Source organism: Callospermophilus lateralis, chromosome 4, assembly GCF_048772815.1.
Source record: "Callospermophilus lateralis isolate mCalLat2 chromosome 4, mCalLat2.hap1, whole genome shotgun sequence".
Lineage (NCBI taxonomy): Eukaryota > Metazoa > Chordata > Mammalia > Rodentia > Sciuridae > Callospermophilus > Callospermophilus lateralis.
Window position 1 is genome coordinate 18,648,000 of NC_135308.1, and position 18,287 is coordinate 18,666,286.

General features: G+C 37.5%; 1 pseudogene; it reads left to right on the top strand.

Annotated features, from left to right (window-relative positions):
* The first annotated feature begins 16,734 nt into the window (after window positions 1–16,734).
* LOC143396462 (jupiter microtubule associated homolog 2 pseudogene) lies at window positions 16,735–18,075 on the top strand (annotated as a pseudogene).
* The last annotated feature ends 212 nt before the right edge of the window (window positions 18,076–18,287 follow it).

Consider the following 18,287-nt stretch of genomic DNA (forward strand, 5'->3'; position numbering starts at 1 on the left):
GCTCTTCAAAGGCTACATTCCAGGTGTGTTGTGTGTCCTGATGGGGCTCCCAGGCGCACCCTGATGATGGGTTGAAATTCACTTGTTATTTTGGGAAATAGTCACTTCATAGATCTTCGGTAATATCTCCTTCCTGGGGTGTGTGTCAAGGACAGATAACTGGCCTAGGATGGGAAAAGTTAATCGTGTTCCTCACCCCAAGGTTGGGGAGGGAGGAAGGGAGAAGAGGAAAAGAAAAAAAAAACCATGTCACTTTTTAAAACAAGCAGCAAGAGCTATATTCAAAAGGTGAAGCAGACCCCTGTTACAAAAGGGTCAGACATCCCCACAGCTCAAAAGGAACAGGAACAACTCAGACCCTCACCAGCAAAACTAGAAAGACTTCCTAACACATGCGGCTTCAAGTTGAGTCTTTGGAAGGATATTGTGCTATTGTAGGAGTATCACATTAGCCCAAGATGAAGGGCTGTTCTGGACCTAACAATGCTTACAAGCACGTCTCAAAACAAACAGATTGTTTCTGTGAGATTGAACTTCACCTCAGAACAAAATTATTTAAAGAAATAGAATAAAAACTCAACCCAACAAAATAAAATTTACGTTTAGTCTATTATTTTTTTAAAAAATAGACATACAAAAAAGCAGAAAATACAATGCACAATGAGGAGACAAATTATACAATATAGCTCAAAATTATATAGGTGATAGAATCAGTAGACAAGAATGCTGAATATACACAGAATGTTGAAGTACTCTAAGAAGATATATGGAATATACTTTAAAAACAGATCAGCCAGACACAGTGGTGCAAGTCTCTAACCCCAGAGGCTGGGGAGACTGAGTCAGGAGGATCTTGAGTTCAAAGCCAGCCTCAGCAATTTAGTGAGGCCCAAAGCAACTCGGCGAGATCCTGTCTCCAAATAAAATATAAAAAGGGCTGGGGATGTGGTTCAGTGGTTAAGTACCTATGGGTTCAATACTCTGTACCAAAAAAAAAAAAAAGTATAGGAAGAAAAATATGCTAGATAAGGTTAGAAGCAGATAAAAATACCTACAGAAAAAAAGATTAGTGATTATGAAGATATTGTAATAGGAACTTGCTGAAGTGAAACATAGAAATAAAACTAAGAAAAGAAATTAATGGAATATCAGGGAGATATGAAATCAGAAGGAAATGGGTAGATAAGAGTTCAGAAAATAATGGCTAAAATTTTTCCAAATTTGTGAAAAAGTTAAGCCCTTGAATTTCAATTCAAGAAGCTCAATAAAACCCAAGCACAAAGTATAAGGAAAAAGTTGCATCAAGCCACATCATACACAAATTTCCTAAAGCCAATGCTTTCATAAAACCAGTCATTCTAAAAGTACCTTTTCCCCCCATGAAAAAGAAACATTACATAGGGAGAAGTATAGATAAGTAGAATAGTTAAATTTTTGTCAGAAACAATGAGAGCTGAAAGAATGTGTAATAACATATTTAAAGCATTGAAAGAAAAAAACACTTATATTCTATGCACAGATGATATATATGTTAAATGAGAACATAAAGTGAAACTTCTTTTTCCAGAAATACACCAAGAGTTCAGAACTCCAAGAAACATGAAAGGCTTTCTGGTAGAAGGAAAATTATGTCAGATAGAAAAATTGGATTTACACAAAGGAATGAAGAGCCCCAAAGTAGTACCTAAAATGGTACCTTGAAAATAGTAAGCCTTTAATAATTATTTGCTGAATGCATGGATCTAACGCTCAACAGAAGTTCCAGAATCCAAATTACAATTAGAAAATGACATCTAAATTCTGAGGGAAAATTACTTTCGACCTTGCATTATGTTCCATGCCCAGCCAAGAAGTCAATGTAATGTGAGGATAGAATACAGACATTCTCAAACTAAAAGTTATCAAATATTTTACCTAATAGTTAACTTTTTAGAATGACAAGAATATATTTTCCCCCAGGGAGAAATTAAACCAAGAAGGAGAAACTCTTGGGGTCCAGATGCAAGAGATCCAAGCCAGAAGCAGAAGCGAAGACAAGCAAAAAGAACTAGCAATAGGAGAACAGAAAATCCAACAAGGGAAAAGAGCAAGACAATTAGTAAGTAAAGGAAAACACTAAAGTTATTCCCAGGAAAAATAAATACAGTCATAGTAACCTACCTGCTTAGCAGAGAACATTTGTTTACTTTAATAACATAATCACCCATTAAATTTCACCCAAACTTGAGAATATATAACAATACTGACACAACAGAAGAAAGTCTGGGTGTCTGAGTGTGTGTGTGTGTATACAAGCGTGTGTGTGTGTGTGTGTGTGTGTGTGTGTGTTTAGAAAAGGGTTATATAATGGAAGCTGAGCCTTTGTCAAAATAGGAAACCAATATCTAAAAATACTTAAGTTATAAAAAAAAATAATATAACTGTTCCTTTTTTAAGACTCACCTCATGGGTGGTCAGTTCCTCTAGGAAGGGAGGTAACAGTCAGTGGTACCCCTGACTCTGCCCAAGTGAACCTGAAGACATAAACATTTTCAAACTCCTATGTACTTCTCACTTATTTTAAACCCCCCATTTTTATTTTGCTGTGTTTTCCTTTATTCTTTACAGGCTGGAGATAAACTTTTCTTCAAGTAAAATACTAGATAGCTGGACTCTATTTAACCTGTTATACCTCCTTCTGATCATTTTATCTTCAAGACTGTTCAAGGACTAATCTCTTCTAAAACCTCATACAATTTTTCTAAGCTATTATGATTTCCGTGTGTCCTGAACTCCTGTGTTGGGTATGGTCTACAATAATATTTATCATTTTATATTTTCTAGTATTGTGATGACTTCCTTCCAAGATCATTCGGGGTTATGGCTATGATTGCTATTTCTTTTATTACAACTACACCTAGAACACACTCAGTAAGTAGCTCTAGTATGATGACTACTCATTCCCTGGTGTTGACCATGAATGCTTATTATAAAATGTCCAGTCATCTGGGTCTTCCTTTATTCTGTACCCTTAAATGCACAATAGAGCCAGCCCCCAGGAGAAGACTGAGAGCTGATTCTTCATCCTCCATTCCCGATCTGAAGATTTGCTCTCTTCTCTATTACTAGAAATTTTTCAGGAATCAGGATGAAGTAGCTACAGTACAATGCTCCCGCCTCCCTAGGTATTAATCATCTAGTGGTATATAACAAATCACATTAAAACTCAGTGGCTTAAAATAGCAAAAATCAGGGGCTAGGGCTGGGGCTCAGTGGCAGAGTGCTTGCCTAAGCACATGTGAGGTACTGGGTTCAATCCTTAGCACCACATACAAAAATAAGCACATAAAATAAAGGCATGCTGTCCATCTACAACTACAAAAAAAAATCTTTAAAAAAATTTAAAAATAGCAATAATTACTCACTACCTTCACAGTTTGTGGGGGTCAGGAATCTCTACATAGATTAGCTGGGCAGTTCTGGTTTGACTCACAGGAAGCTGCAGTCAGATTTCAGCTAGGAGTTCAGTCATGTGAAAGCTTCTTTGAAGCTGGAGAATCCCCTTCTAAAGTGGCTCACTCACATGACTGGCAAGTTGGTGCTGACTTGGGGTAGAAGGACCACACTTCCTGTGCACGTGGGCTTCTGTGAAGTGCTACTTGAGTACCCTTATGGAATGGCAGCTGGCTTCTCACAGAATGAGCAATCCAAGAGAGAAAAAAAATCATATGCTAAAAATGCCTTTTAGTATCTAGCTTCTAAAGTTACATAACATCATTTCTTCTGTGTTCTATTGGTCATAAAAGTCAGTACTCATTCTCTGTGGGAGGATATTACAAAGAGTTTGGATACCAGAAGGCAAGGAACACTGAAGCTATCTTGTAAGGCCATCACATGTGTCCTTTCTAAAAAAAAAACAAAATCCCTGAATGATTAAGTCAAGTTTTGCATGCTTATTTGTCATCTTTTTAAAATTTTTTTATTTGTTCTACTTAGTTGTACATTACAGCAGAATGCATTTCAATTCATCATACACAAATGGAGTGCCACATTTCGATTCTCTGGTTGTACACGGTATAGAGATGCACCATTCGTGCAATCAGACATGTACCTAGGGTAATGATGTCCATCTCATTCCACCATCTTTCCTATCCTTATAACCCCTCCCCACCCTCCCCTTTGCCCAATCCAAAGTTCCTCCATTCTTCCCATGCCCACTCCCCATCTTAAATCAGAATTCACTAATAAGAGAAAACATTCGACCTTTAGTTTTTTGGTATTGGCTTACTTCACTTAGCATAATATTATTCCACCCATTTATCTGCACATGCCATGATTTTATTCTGTTTTGATTCTGAGTAATATTCCATTGTGAATATATATCACAGTTTATTTATCCACTCATCTATTGGTGGGCATCAAGTTTGTCTCCACAGTTTAGCTACTGTGAATTGAGCTGCTATAAACATTGGTGTGGCAGATTTTAAGTCCTTTGGATATAGACCAAGGAGTGGGATAGCTGGGTCAAACTGTGGTTCCATTCCAAGTTTTCTGAGGAATCTCCACACTGCTTTCCAAAGTGATTGCACCAATTTGCAGTCCCACCAGCAATGTTTGAGTGTACGTTTTTCCCCACATCCTCTCCAACACTTATTATTTCTGGCATTCTTGATAACTGCCATTCTGACTGGAGTGAGATGAAATCTTAGAATAGTTTTGATTTGCATTTATCTAATTACTAAAAATGTTGAACACTTTTTCATATATTGTTGATTGCTTATATATCTTCTTCTTAGAAGTGTCCGTTAGTTCTTTAGCCCATTTATTGGTTGGGTTATTTGGGGGGGTTTTGGTATTAAGTTTTTGAGTTCTTTATATATCCTGGCAATTAGTGCTCTACCTGATGTATATGTGGTAAAAAATTGCTCCCATACTTGTAGGCTCTCTCTTCACCTCAATGATTGTCTCTTTTGCTGAAAGGAAGCTTTTTATCTTGAATTCATCTCATTTATTGATTCTTGATTTTACTTCTTGTGCTTTAGGACTCTTGTTAAGGAAGTCAGGGCCTAATCCAACATGATGAAGATTTGAGCCTATTGTTTCTTCTATTAGGTGTAGTGTCTCTGGTGTAATTCCTAGGTCCTTGATCCACTTTGAGTTTTGTGCATGGTGAGAGACAGAAGTTTAAGTTCATTTTGCTACATATGAATTTCCAGTTTTCCCAGCACCATTTGTTGAAGAGGCTATCTTTTCTCCAATGTATACTTTTGGTACCTTTGTGTAGTATAACAGGGATGCCCTCTTTCACCACTTCTATTCAACATAGTCCTTAAAATTCTAGCCAGAACAATCAGACAAAAGAAATTAAAGGGATATGCATAGGAAAAGAAGAACTCAAACTATCACTATTTGCCAATGACATGATTCTATATTTAGAAGATCCAAAAACTTCTAGAACTAATAAATGAAAATTCGCAGGATATAAAATCAACACCCATAAATCAATTGCATTTCTATACATAAGTAATGAATCCACTGAAAGAGAAATTAGAAAAACTACCCCATTCAACTAGCCTCAAAAAATATAAAATACTTGGGAATCAATCTAACAAAAGAGGTGAAAGACATCTACAAGGAAAACTACAGAACACTAAAGAAGGAAATTGAAGAAGACCTAAGAAGATGGAAAGATCTCCCATGCTCTTGGATAGGCAGAGTTAATATTGTCAAAATGGCTGTACTACCAAAACCGTTATCCATATTTAATGTGATTCCTAATAAAATCCCAATGTCATTCTTCATAGAACTCAAAAAAAGCAATCATGAAATTCATTTGGAAAAATTAGAGACCCAGAATAGTCAAAGCAATCCTTAACAAGAAAAGTGAAGCAGGAAGCATCACAATACCAGACCTTAAACTACACTAAAGAACAACAGTAACAAAAACAGTATTTTGTCACCAAAGTGGACATGTAGACCAATGATACAGAATAGAAGACACAGAGACCAACCCCTATAAATACAGTTATTTATCATATTTTTAAAATGTTTTCTAATAGTTTTCTACTCTTCATTGAAGCGATAAGAATCTTATTCAAATTATCAAACATATTGGCCCTATTACTTTTATCATACATTACCTGTTCATTCAGAATCTTAACACTTCCTTAGACCTGGTCAGTCTACTCATCATTTAAAGTATAAAAGCATAACTACAGTATAATCTAGAACAAATACTCTCTCATAGTCTCTGTTTCCTAAGCAGAGATTTAAAACCAAATTAAATAGTCATAAAAATAGCATGCATAATATGTCATCTTTACCTAATTTTTTTAAAATTTGGCAAGATGCCTAGTTTTCCCCAGACAATTTAGTTGGCAAATACTTTTTTATTTACTCAGTAGCATTACAAATTCACTTCCCCCTAGCTTTATTGAGGTGTAACTGGCAAACTAAAATGTATATATTTAAGGTCTAAAAACAATATTTAGATATACATGTACATTGTGAAATAATTGCCACTATCGAGCTAATTCACATAACCATCAATCAACACAATTTATATGTTTGTGTGTATAGTGAAAACATTTAAGGTCTACTCTTTTGCATATTTTTTATCACATGTAAAATTATTAGATAAAAACACTTTACCACATTGCATCATATACACACTGGATTAATTTTTATTCTTTTTATTGGTTCTTTTTATTTATACTTAACATTAGGTTCATTTTGATATAATGACAAATTTGATGGTGAGATTCACTGTGGTACATTCACATATGTGCATAGGAAATTAGGTCAGATTTATTCCATTCTTCTTCCCTTTTCCCCCTCAATCCTCTTGGTCTACTCCACTGATCTTTCTTATTTCTGTACACAATACTGTATTATTAACTATATATTAGTTAATATTAACTACCATGCTCTAGTTCACCAGATCTCCAAAACTTATTAATTCAGCATAATTGAAACTTTGTACCCTTTGACCAAAATCTCCCATTTCCCTACCCCCAAGTTACTGGCAACCACCATTCTACTTTCTACTTTTGAGTCTGACATTTTTAGATTCTATATATAAGTGAAATCATGCAGCATTTGTCTTTCTTCATCTTTCTTATTTCACTTAGATAATATCCTCCAGGTTCATCCCTGTTGTTGTCTATATGGAAGCATATTTTAGGCTGGATAATATTCCATATTTTTTTCTTCATTCATTCATCCACCAATGGATGTTTAAGCCATGTCTCTCTCTTGGCTATTGTAAATAGTGCTTCAAGGAACTGGGGGGTGCAAATATCTCTAAGATACTAACTTCATTGCAAATATCTCTAAGATACTAACTTCCATTTTCTTTGGATGTATACAAAAGGAGAATTGCTAGATTATATAGTAATTCTATTTTTGCTTTTTGAAGAAAAAGTAAAAGCCTCCAATGGTTGTACTAATTTACATCATATCTATACCATACAAGAGTTCCCTTTTCTCCATATTCTCACCAACACTTGTAGCTTTCATATTTGTTTTTGCTTTCACAAGACTGAAGTCCTACCTGAGATCTGACTGTAGCATTGAATCCAAGGCTTCTCACATTCTAGACAAATGTTATACCACTTACCTGCTTCAGCCTCCCTGTTTTGTTTTTTGGGATTTTTGTTGTTGTTGTTTTTGTTGTTGTTTTTTAAAGGTCTCTTGAATTTGCAATCCTCAGGTTCTCGAATAGCCAGGATTACAAGCATACACCTGTACATGCAGCATCTGTTTTTCATTGTTTTATAAGAGCCATCTTTTTTGTGTGGGGGGTACCAGGGATTGAACTCAGGGGCACTTGACTACTGAACCACATCCCCAGCCCTACTTTGTATTTTTTTATTTAGAGACAGGGTCTCCCTGAGTTGCTTAGCACCTCACTTTTTTCTGGCTTTGAACTGGCAATCCTCTTGCCTCAGCCTCCCAAGCCACTGGGATTAGAGGTGTGTGCCCCATGCATGGTTGTGATAGCCATCTTAACAGTTAATGTGAGATAATATACCACCTTTCAGTTCAGTCATTGTTTCCTTCAGCTCCAGAATTTCTGTTTGATTCCTTTCATGGTTTCTATCTCCTTGAACTTCTTATTTTGTTATTGTATCATTTTTATTATTTTATTTAGGTGTCCATTTTTTGTAGTGGCTCACTGAGTTTGCTTTTTAAAATTTTTTAAATTGTTGATGGACCTTTATTTTATTATTCATACGCAGTGCTGAGAATTGAACCCAGGGCCTCACACATGGTAGGCAAGTGCTCTACCACTGAGCTACAACCCCAGCTCCTGAGTTTGTTTTAAATTATGATTCTGAATAATCACAAATCTTCATTTCTTAGGGTTATTCTGGTACTTTGTTTTGTTCCGTTGGTGATGTCAGGTTGCCCCAATTCTTTCTGAATTGGGTTAGGTTTGTATTGGTGCCTGTACATTTGAAGGCTATTCCCTTTTAAGACTGTATAGATTGGTTTTGGTGGGGAATACTCCTTACCAATCAGACTATTCAGAGATTCTCTAGCGGTTCAGCTGGTGGAGTCTATGGAAAGTACTTGCTGCTGAAGCATTTTCAACTGAATGACCTTATGCCTGAGTCAGAAGCCTGGTAGGCCTGGCACCTGGTTCCCCAAGGACCAGCCTATAGCTTAGGTCCATGTGGATAGACCTGGCACCTGAGCCTGCATAGGCAAGCCTTGATCTTAGATCCTGGGTTATAGGTCTGGATGCTGGGTCTATGGGAATGAGCCTGGAGCTGGGGTCCACTGGGGTGACCTGGTAACTGGATCCATGGGATAGGTTTGTGGCCTTGGTCTGGGAGTATGAGGATGCAAGATCAGATTATGGGCCCACAGGGACTGATCTGATGTTAAGGCATATTCTGAGCTTGAGTCTGTGGAGCCAGCCTAGGACTAAGGCAAGCTTAGAGTCTGAGTCCATAGGGATAAACCTGATTCCTCAGTCTATAGGGGCTGGCCTGAAACCTGGGTCTGCAGAGACCAGCCTGGAGCCTGGATTTACAAGGGCCAACCTAGCATTGTGATGAGAATTGTACAGGCTGACATGGTGGTGGGGTGGTTCTTGAGCCTGAGGCCACTGAGACCAACCTAGAGATAGGGGTCACTGTCTGGTTCACTGAAGTGAATTGGGATCTGAGGTTAGTCACTTTATTTTCCTTCACCCATGGAGAGAGTATCTTTCTGCATTCTGTTGTCTGGGCTTGGGAGAGGGTGACATAGGTAATATGAAACAGTTCTTCCTACCTTCTTTTTATATGTCTTTTCTAAATTCTGTGCTCCACTCAGTTTCAGAATCTCTTACCTGGATTCCTTAGCTCTGTACTTTTATGAGCATATGATTGTTCAAACTAATGTTTCTGTGACAGAAGGAACACCAGAAACCCCTATTTTGCAATCTTGCTGACATCAATCACTATCAGCATTATAGATTCTTAACAATAAATTCAAATGGCAAACAATATGTCACAGTAGTAGAAATAATCATTAAGCTTTTGTTTCATTTTGTTTTTAAGATCTAAGAGGTTAATTCCAATGGCAAGTTTTTTTTTTTCCTATTGGCTAAGATGCAAGTGAGAGTATCAATAACTAGAGAAATTTTCACAACATTAGCCAATTTCTAAATTAATGGACTGGATAATTCATTCCATTTAGTAGACTTCCAGACTGTAGTGATCTAAATTGATCATTCCAGCTTTTGGCATTGACAAATCAGTAACATTTATTTTGTGATCTCTGCAAGAGTTATTCTTAGACTTTCTGACAATTTGTTAAATTAAGAAAATCATAGTAGATTTTTTTTCTTTTACTTCCCAGAAGCTAAATTTAATATATCTCCCATCACATGAATTGAAATAAATTTGTAATAGTTGTTTTTGCAAAACTCATTCTGTGAAATCCTTCCCCTAGGAGTCCAGCAAAAGGAATTCTAAAGCTCAGGAATTTTAGAGTATTAATCACTCCATATAATTTACTATGATGCCTAACAACAGATTCAGAAGCAAATTCAGGCCACAATCTAATTTTATAAATAAAGTTGGACTGGAATATATACTATCTGGAGCTACTTTTGCAGAGTTGAATGATTATGGTAAAAACCACATGGCCTGCAAAGCTTAAAATGTTTAACTAGACTTTTATAAAAAAAAAAAAAAAAGTGTGTTCATTACTCCAAATCACAAAAGCAAATTAAAAAATTACTTCTCAGTTGGTATCAGAGACAGATATTCAACATCAAGTTCTCAGTTACATCTTCAATGTATTGAGTCAGGGGATGATATCAAGGTGACCAAAAAATGATGACTGAAATCCTATCCAACTTTAATCTTTCAGATTTAAATAACCATGTCCATAATGCAAGTTACAAACCACTGATGAAAGAAATTATAGAGGACACACATAAAAAATAGAAAGATGATCTATGGTCACAGATTAGCACAAGTATTATTTTGAAAATGTCCATACTACCCAAATTGAGCTATAGAATCAATGTAATTCCCATCAAAATACCAATGACTTTCCTTACATAAATAGAAAAAAACAACCCTAAAATTTATATGGACCCACAAAAGAGGATATCCAAATTGCCTCTGGGGTGTGGGGGAACAATGCTAGAGGCATCTCAATACCTAAGTTCAAAACATCCTCCAACACCAAGTAAACTGTTGTAACCTAAACATCATGGTACTGGCATAAAAATAAACACATAGACCAAAAGAGCAAGACATGGAGCCTAGAAATTAATCCGTGCTCATACAGCCAGTTGATTTTTGACAACAGAACCAACAGTGGAGAAAAGACAGTCTATTCAATAAATGGTGCTGGGAAAACTGAGTATGCATATGCAGAAGAATGAAACTAGATCTCTTCTTCCCACTATACACAACAATCAACTCAAAATGTATTAACTATCTTAATGTTAAACCTGAAATTACTACAAGATAACGGGGTAATATCTTGGAGACATTAATGTAGTCAATTACTTTTTAGATTGGACTCCAAAGGCACAGCTAACATAAGGAAAAATGGAAAAAAATTGGATTATATCAAACTAAGAAGCTTCTGCATAGAAAATAAAATGATCAATAGAATTAAGAGACAATTTACAGAACTGACTAAAATATTTATAAAGTATTAATATGACAGGAGATTGATTTCCAGAATATATAAGGAACTCAAGAGACTGAACACCACACACACACACACACACACACACACACACACACACACCACACACATGTCAAATCAAAAAATACACTAAGGAACCAGCCACTTCTCAAAATAAAACATAAAATGGCCAACAAACACATGAAAAAAGCTCAGTTTCACTAATCCAGGAGACGTGCATCAAAACCACATGAGATATCATCTCACCCCAGTTGGAATGGCTATTATAAAAGAGACAAAAATAACATGATAGTAAGGACATAAAGAAAGGGGAACTCATACAGTATAGGTAAGAATGTAAATTAGCACAGTCATTATGGAAAATAGTATGGAGATTTCTAAAAAATAAAAATAAAAATAGAATTACCAACAATTCTACCACTGGGTATATACCAAAGGAGATGAAGTAATTGTACCAAAATGATACTTACACCCCCATTGCAGCACTATTAATAATAGCTAAAATAGAGAATCAACTCAGATCCCTTCTGTGGATGAATGGATAAACAAAATATGGTATCATTACATAATGGAATACTATTCAGCCATAAAAAAGAATAAATCCTGTCACTTGCCAGCAACATGGATAGAACTGAAGGACATTGCACTAAGTGAAAAACTCAGACACATAAAGACAAATACCCTCATGTACATATCCTCCCTCATGTATGGAAACCAGTAAGTTGATCTTGTAGAATAATGTAATGAATAGAGTTCAAGAGTCTGAGAAGGGTAGTGGGGATGGGGGATGGAAAGAAGCCCAATAAAGGGCACCAAAACACAGAGTGTAGAAGTTATTCCAGTGTTTCTTCATCACAGTAGGATAACTGTTGTTTGAAACCATCTATGATCTTTTCCAAAATCACTAGAAAAGAAGACTACAAAATGGTCAATACATAAAAATGATTAATGACTGAAGAGATGGAATTGGTAGTTGCCCTGATGTCTTATTACACACTTTATACAAGTACTGATTACCTAAGATACCCCATAAAATCGTACAAATATTATGTCTCAATTAAAAAGCATTTCATCATGAAATGATCAAGTAATGGGGGGAAATAACAGAAAATTTGACGGTTGAGTAGTCAGATGTTTGGAGTGCTGAAGATTTCCAAACTAGTTGGTGTCATAGATTATATATTACTGATAAAACATTACTTCAATCTCCATGTACCTAACTACAATCAGAATCACAGAAAATGAATAAGTAGGGAGTCATAGTTATTGGACATGTAAGTGGCTAAAATTGAGGATGTCTGACTCAAACAGAGCTAGGATTTGTAGATACAATATCTTGGCATGAGGATGTGAGGGCCAAACAGTACTGTTTACAGCAAGTAGTTCCTAAAGAGCAGCTCTTTAATGAGAAGGCCAAGTAGAAGGTAGGCTAGCCACTCCCCTGCAGCATCTAGTGCTACCCAATATAATCTGCTGCTGACCAGCTTTTTGTGCCAGGTTTGTCTAGTTGACAAGGCAAACTCACATTCTGTCAAGTCATAAGTTTGTGATTTCAGGGGAAAATACAGCGAGGAATCTTTGGCATTCACATGATCCATTTAGCTCCAGCTGACTGTGGGCTATTACATAATTTTGGTGTGCATGTGTGTACTCTTCTAAGTGCATTCAAAACCCATTGACATGAGCATTGTTATGAAAACAACTCACTGAAGAGACACTAATTTTAACCAAGTGCATTTCCTGTTTTTTCAAGTACATTAACATTAGTTAAATATATATATGTAAAAATGTATCTTTATGTGTGTGTGTGTCTGTGTGTGTGTGCGCGCGCACCCGTCTGTTTAAATCACTGTTTAGCGAGATAGGGAAGAGGGGAGGGAGGGAAAGGAGGAGGCAGGGGATTAGCAAGGATGGAGCAATGTGATGTCAACCAACTTTATATACAAACAGAGATATGAAAAATTGTGATATATATGTGTATTAACAATTGTAATGAAAGAAAAACAAAATTTAAAAAAGAACTATATACTATTCAATTTAATATATATTTATTTAAAGTTTCTATATATAAGGATTTTTTCTGGCCAATATATGACAGACATAAAGTTAAAAAATAAATAAATAAATAAAATAACTGTTTAAGTTCGTTGGTGGCTTCAGAGTCAGTTTTATAATGTTTCCATATAACATCTGTGGAAATGTGAAAGACGGTCAGACTATGGAAATAAGTAGACAATTATATCCAACTGGAGAAAGTCAAACCACAACCTTGTTTTTTTTTTTTTAATTTTTATTGTTGGTTGTTCAAAACATTACATAGTTCTTGATATATCATATTTCACACTTTGATTCAAGTGGGTTATGAACTCCCATTTTTACCCCGTATACAGATTGCAGAATCACATTGGTTACACATCCACTTTTTTACATATTGCCATACTAGTGTCTGTTGTTTTCTGCTGCCTTTCCTATCCTCTACTATCCCCCCTCCCCTCCCCTCCCCTCCCCTCTTCTCTCTCTACCCCATCTACTGTAATTCATTTCTCCCCCTTGTTTGTTTTCCCCTTTCCCCTCACTTCCTCTTGTATGTAATTTTATAAAACCCTGAGGGTCTCCTTCCATTTCCGTTCAATTTCCCTTCTCTCTCCCTTTCCCTCCCACCTCTCATCCCTGTTTAATGTTAATCTTCTTCTCATGCTCTTCGTCCCTACTCTGTTCTTAGTTACTCTCCTTATATCAAAGAAGACATTTTGCATTTGTTTTTTAGGGATTGGCTAGCTTCACTTAGCATAATCTGCTCTAATGCCATCCATTTCCCTCCAAATTCTATGATTTTGTCATTTTTTAATGCAGAGTAATACTCCATTGTGTATAAATGCCACATTTTTTTATCCATTCATCTATTGAAGGGCATCTAGGTTGGTTCCACAGTCTTGCTATTGTGAATTGTGCTGCTATGAACATCGATGTAGCAGTGTCTCTGTAGTATGCTCTTTTTAGGTCTTTAGGGAATAGACCAAGAAGGGGAATAGCTGGGTCAAATGGTGGTTCCATTCCCAGCTTTCCAAGAAATCTCCATACTGCTTTCCAAATTAGCCGCACCAATTTGCAGTCCCACCAGCAATGGACAAGTGTACCCTTTTCCCCACATCCTCGCCAGCACTTGTTGTTTGACTTCCTAATGGCTGCCAATCTTACTGGAGTGAGATGGTATCTTAGGGTGGTTTTGATTTGCATTTCTCTGACTGCTAGAGATGGTGAGCATTTTTTCATGTACTTGTTGATTGATTGTATGTCCTCCTCTGAGAAGTGTCTGTTCAGGTCCTTGGCCCATTTGTTGATTGGGTTATTTCTTTTCTTATTGTTTAATTTTTTGAGTTCTTTGTATACTCTGGATATTAGGGCTCTATCTGAAATGTGAGGAGTAAAGATTTGTTCCCAGGATGTAGGCTCCCTATTTACCTCTCTTATTGTTTCTTTTGCTGAGAAAAAACTTTTTAGTTTGAGTAAGTCCCATTTGTTGATTCTAGTTATTAACTGTTGTGCTATGGGTGTCCTACTGAGGAATTTGGAGCCCGACCCTACAGTATGTAGATGGTAGCCAACTTTTTCTTCTATCAGACGCCGTGTCTCTGATTTGATATCAAGCTCCTTGATCCATTTTGAGTTAACTTTTGTGCATGGCGAGAGAAAGGGATTCAGTTTCATTTTGTTGCATATGGATTTCCAGTTTTCCCAGCACCATTTGTTGAAGATGCTATCCTTCCTCCATTGCATGCTTTTAGCCCCTTTATCAGATATAAGATAGTTGTAATATTGTGGATTGGTTTCTGTGTCCTCTATTCTGTACCATTGGCCCACCCACCTGTTTTGGTACCAGTACCATGCTGTTTTTGTTACTATTGCTCTGTAGTATAGTTTGAAGTCTGGTATCGCTATACCGCCTGATTCACACTTCCTGCTTAGAGTTGTTTTTGCTATTCTGGGTCTTTTATTTTTCCATATGAATTTCATGATTGCTTTATCTATTTCTACAAGAGATGCCATTGGGATTTTGATTGGCATTGCGTTAAACCTATAGAGAACTTTTGGTAATATCGCCATTTTGATGATGTTAGTTCTGCCTATCCATGAGCAGGGTATATTTTTCCATCTTCTAAGATCTTCTTCTATTCTCTCTTTAGGGTTCTGTAGTTTTCATTGTATAAGTCTTTCACCTCTTTTGTTAGGTTGATTCCCAAGTATATTATTTGGGGGGGGGGGGGATATTGTGAATGGAGTGGTTGTCCTCATTTCCATTTCAGAGGATTTGTTGCTGATATACAGGAATGCCTTTGATTTATGCGTGTTGATTTTATATCCTGCCACTTTGCTGAATTCGTTTATTAGCTCTAATAGTTTCTTTGTAGACCCTTTGGGGTCTGCTAGGTATAGAATCATGTCATCTGCAAATAGTGATAATTTAAGTTCTTCTTTTCCTATTTTTATGCCTTTAATTTCTTTCGTCTGTCTAATTGCTCTGACCAGTGTTTCGAGAACTATATTGAACAGAAGAAACCACAACCTTGGACTATTTAGTTCATCACTTCCCTAATAAGACATTTTTAATGACTTTATTTTGCTGTCATTTTTTAAATTTTTTTAATGGAGATACTGACAGCTTGTGTACTCTTCTTTAGCACATTGGAAGCAAGGAGAATTTAATAAAGATTAAAGATGTTTTTCGTTTATTTAAAAGTAGCAGGTGTTACCTTAGTCTTCCAAAATCATTTGAAAAATGTATCCTATGAAAACCCACAGAGTCACAAGTAATAATTTTATATCTGCTTGGCACATTTAAAACGAATTCTGATGCCTCAATACTGTACTATGAGTGTCTGGGCTAAGAACCAGGAAATCTTCACTTTTTTCTCAATTAGGACACTGCCTTCATAATTTGAAGCAAATCACTTCACCTCTCAGGGTATCAGATCTATCATTGGTTGATTGCTAAAAATCCCTTTTAACTATAAAAGGTTATACCGGCATTTGCGTTTATACAAAGTGCGGTATTTGAAAAACAGAAATCTGACATCACATCCCTTATCTTCCCCATTGAAAATCAGGCAGGGACAAGTAGTCTGTAATTACATGATTCCACTATTAGCAACAAGTCATGTGAAATCATCTGGCCAATGCAAAGTATACACCCTATTGGTATGCAAACATATCAAACTGAATGGTTTTAATTTTTTTTTCTTTTCTTACCAAATACAACAAACTTTCTGGCACTATTATCAAGGTATTATGCTGTCCATGAATTACAATTAGAAGAATGTTAGTATTTTCACTCATAGCTTCTAACCAAAATATTTGATTCCTTAATTATTACTATGATGATGTAGGAAATTAGAGACATACAGTAATGTGTTTACTTTTTTTCAAACCCTTCTCCTCCTTATATTGTCTAGATAAATTTTTCTGTAATTTCCAGCAATTCACACATCTGACCTCACCTGACCTTTCCTTGGTAGGCAGACTCAGAGTTAAAATGGCTTTTTCTAGAAAACAGAAAAAAAATCATGACATTTGCAGGTAAATGGATAAAGTTGGATGTTCCAGGGCGCGGACGCTGAGGCCAGCCGGCTTGGGTCCAGGGCCATGAAGCCCCCAGGAGGAGAATCCAGCAATCTTTTTGGAAGTCCAGAAGAAGCTGTTCCTTCAAGCAGGCCTAATAGGATGGCGTCAAATATTTTTGGACCAACAGAAGAACCTCAGAATGTACCCAAAAGGACAAACCCCCCAGGAGGGAAAGGAAGTGGTATCTTTGATGAATCGACTCCTGTGCAGACCCGACAAGGTCTGAACCCACCAGGTGGGAAGACCAGTGACATTTTTGGGTCCCCAGTCACTGCCACTTCACCCCTGGCACACCCAAACAAACCCAAGGATCATGTGTTCTTGTGCGAAGGAGAAGACCCAAAGCCAGACCATAAAGCTGCAGGAAGCACCTTTAGCTGAGAAGAGTCAGGAGAAAAGGGCAGCTCCCGAGGAGCAGACCACGCCAAGGCGCCTGAGCCTACGCCCCCAGCTGACAGCCAGGAGCCCAGGCTGGGGCCGAGGCCTCGCTCTCACAACAAGGTCCTGAACCCACCAGGAGGCAAATCCAGCATCTCCTTCTACTAAGAGGCTACTTACTGCTCTGCCTGTAGCCAGACCAGAAATTCAAGATACAGAGTATTAAAAGTTTATTGTTTTCTTTAGCCCAAACAAAAGGGGGTGGGAGAGGGTTGCCCTGTGTGTGAAGCTGGCTGCCTAGAGGACTGGGGCCTTTCAGACTGCAAGCTACATGTCTGGGGATGGGGATAGAGGGCTCCCCTGGTGTCTGCTCATTTGTTCTGATGGAGCAGGATTCTGAGGTAGGCAAGGGCAGGGAGCTGGTGCTGCGTGGCTGGTGGGCTCTTCTGTGAGCTGTCTCCTGCTGACTAGGCATCCAGGAACAGCTGAAGAAAGCCCAGTCTGTCTTGCTGTAGGATGGAGAGGAAGCAAAAGCAGAAACATCAGGAAGGCAGTGGGAGTCCACATAAAGCATCCCCTTTGGCCCCAGGACCAGTTACCCATCACAAGGATAGCTTCCACTCCCAAGAGACCACTAAGCCCATCATCTCCTCTTTTTACCCCCAGTGTGTCGTCCTTCTCTCTTGAAGCACCGTGACTGCTTTTCCTCAGCAGCAGTCAACAGAACCAAACAGTTGACCTCAGTCGGCTGCTCTGAAAGTTTTTCTACCCTGGTCCTCTGAGTTGCCAAGTTCCTGCATCTCAAACCATGACCACATCTCACATAGGAATCTGCCGTCCTCTCTCAGGGACTGGCCTCGGTCCTTGATGTGCTGGATTTACTTGTAGATTGTTCCATATGTTTCCTCTCATCAGCCTTAAGTCTGGGCCTTGGTTCTTCACTGATGGTGTGAAGCTCACTTCCAAAGCTGCACTCTGCCCTCTGCAGGTCTTTAAATCTCTTCATGTACACCTGAGTACAGGGTTTTTTCAGATCCTTCCTGTGTCTTTGTTCCTATAGTTGGTGGGAATGCATGAGCACCTTGGGTTCTTAGGTTGGTTTCTTCAGTGATATCTAAAAGGCTGTCTTCAAGTACCAGCTTCACATA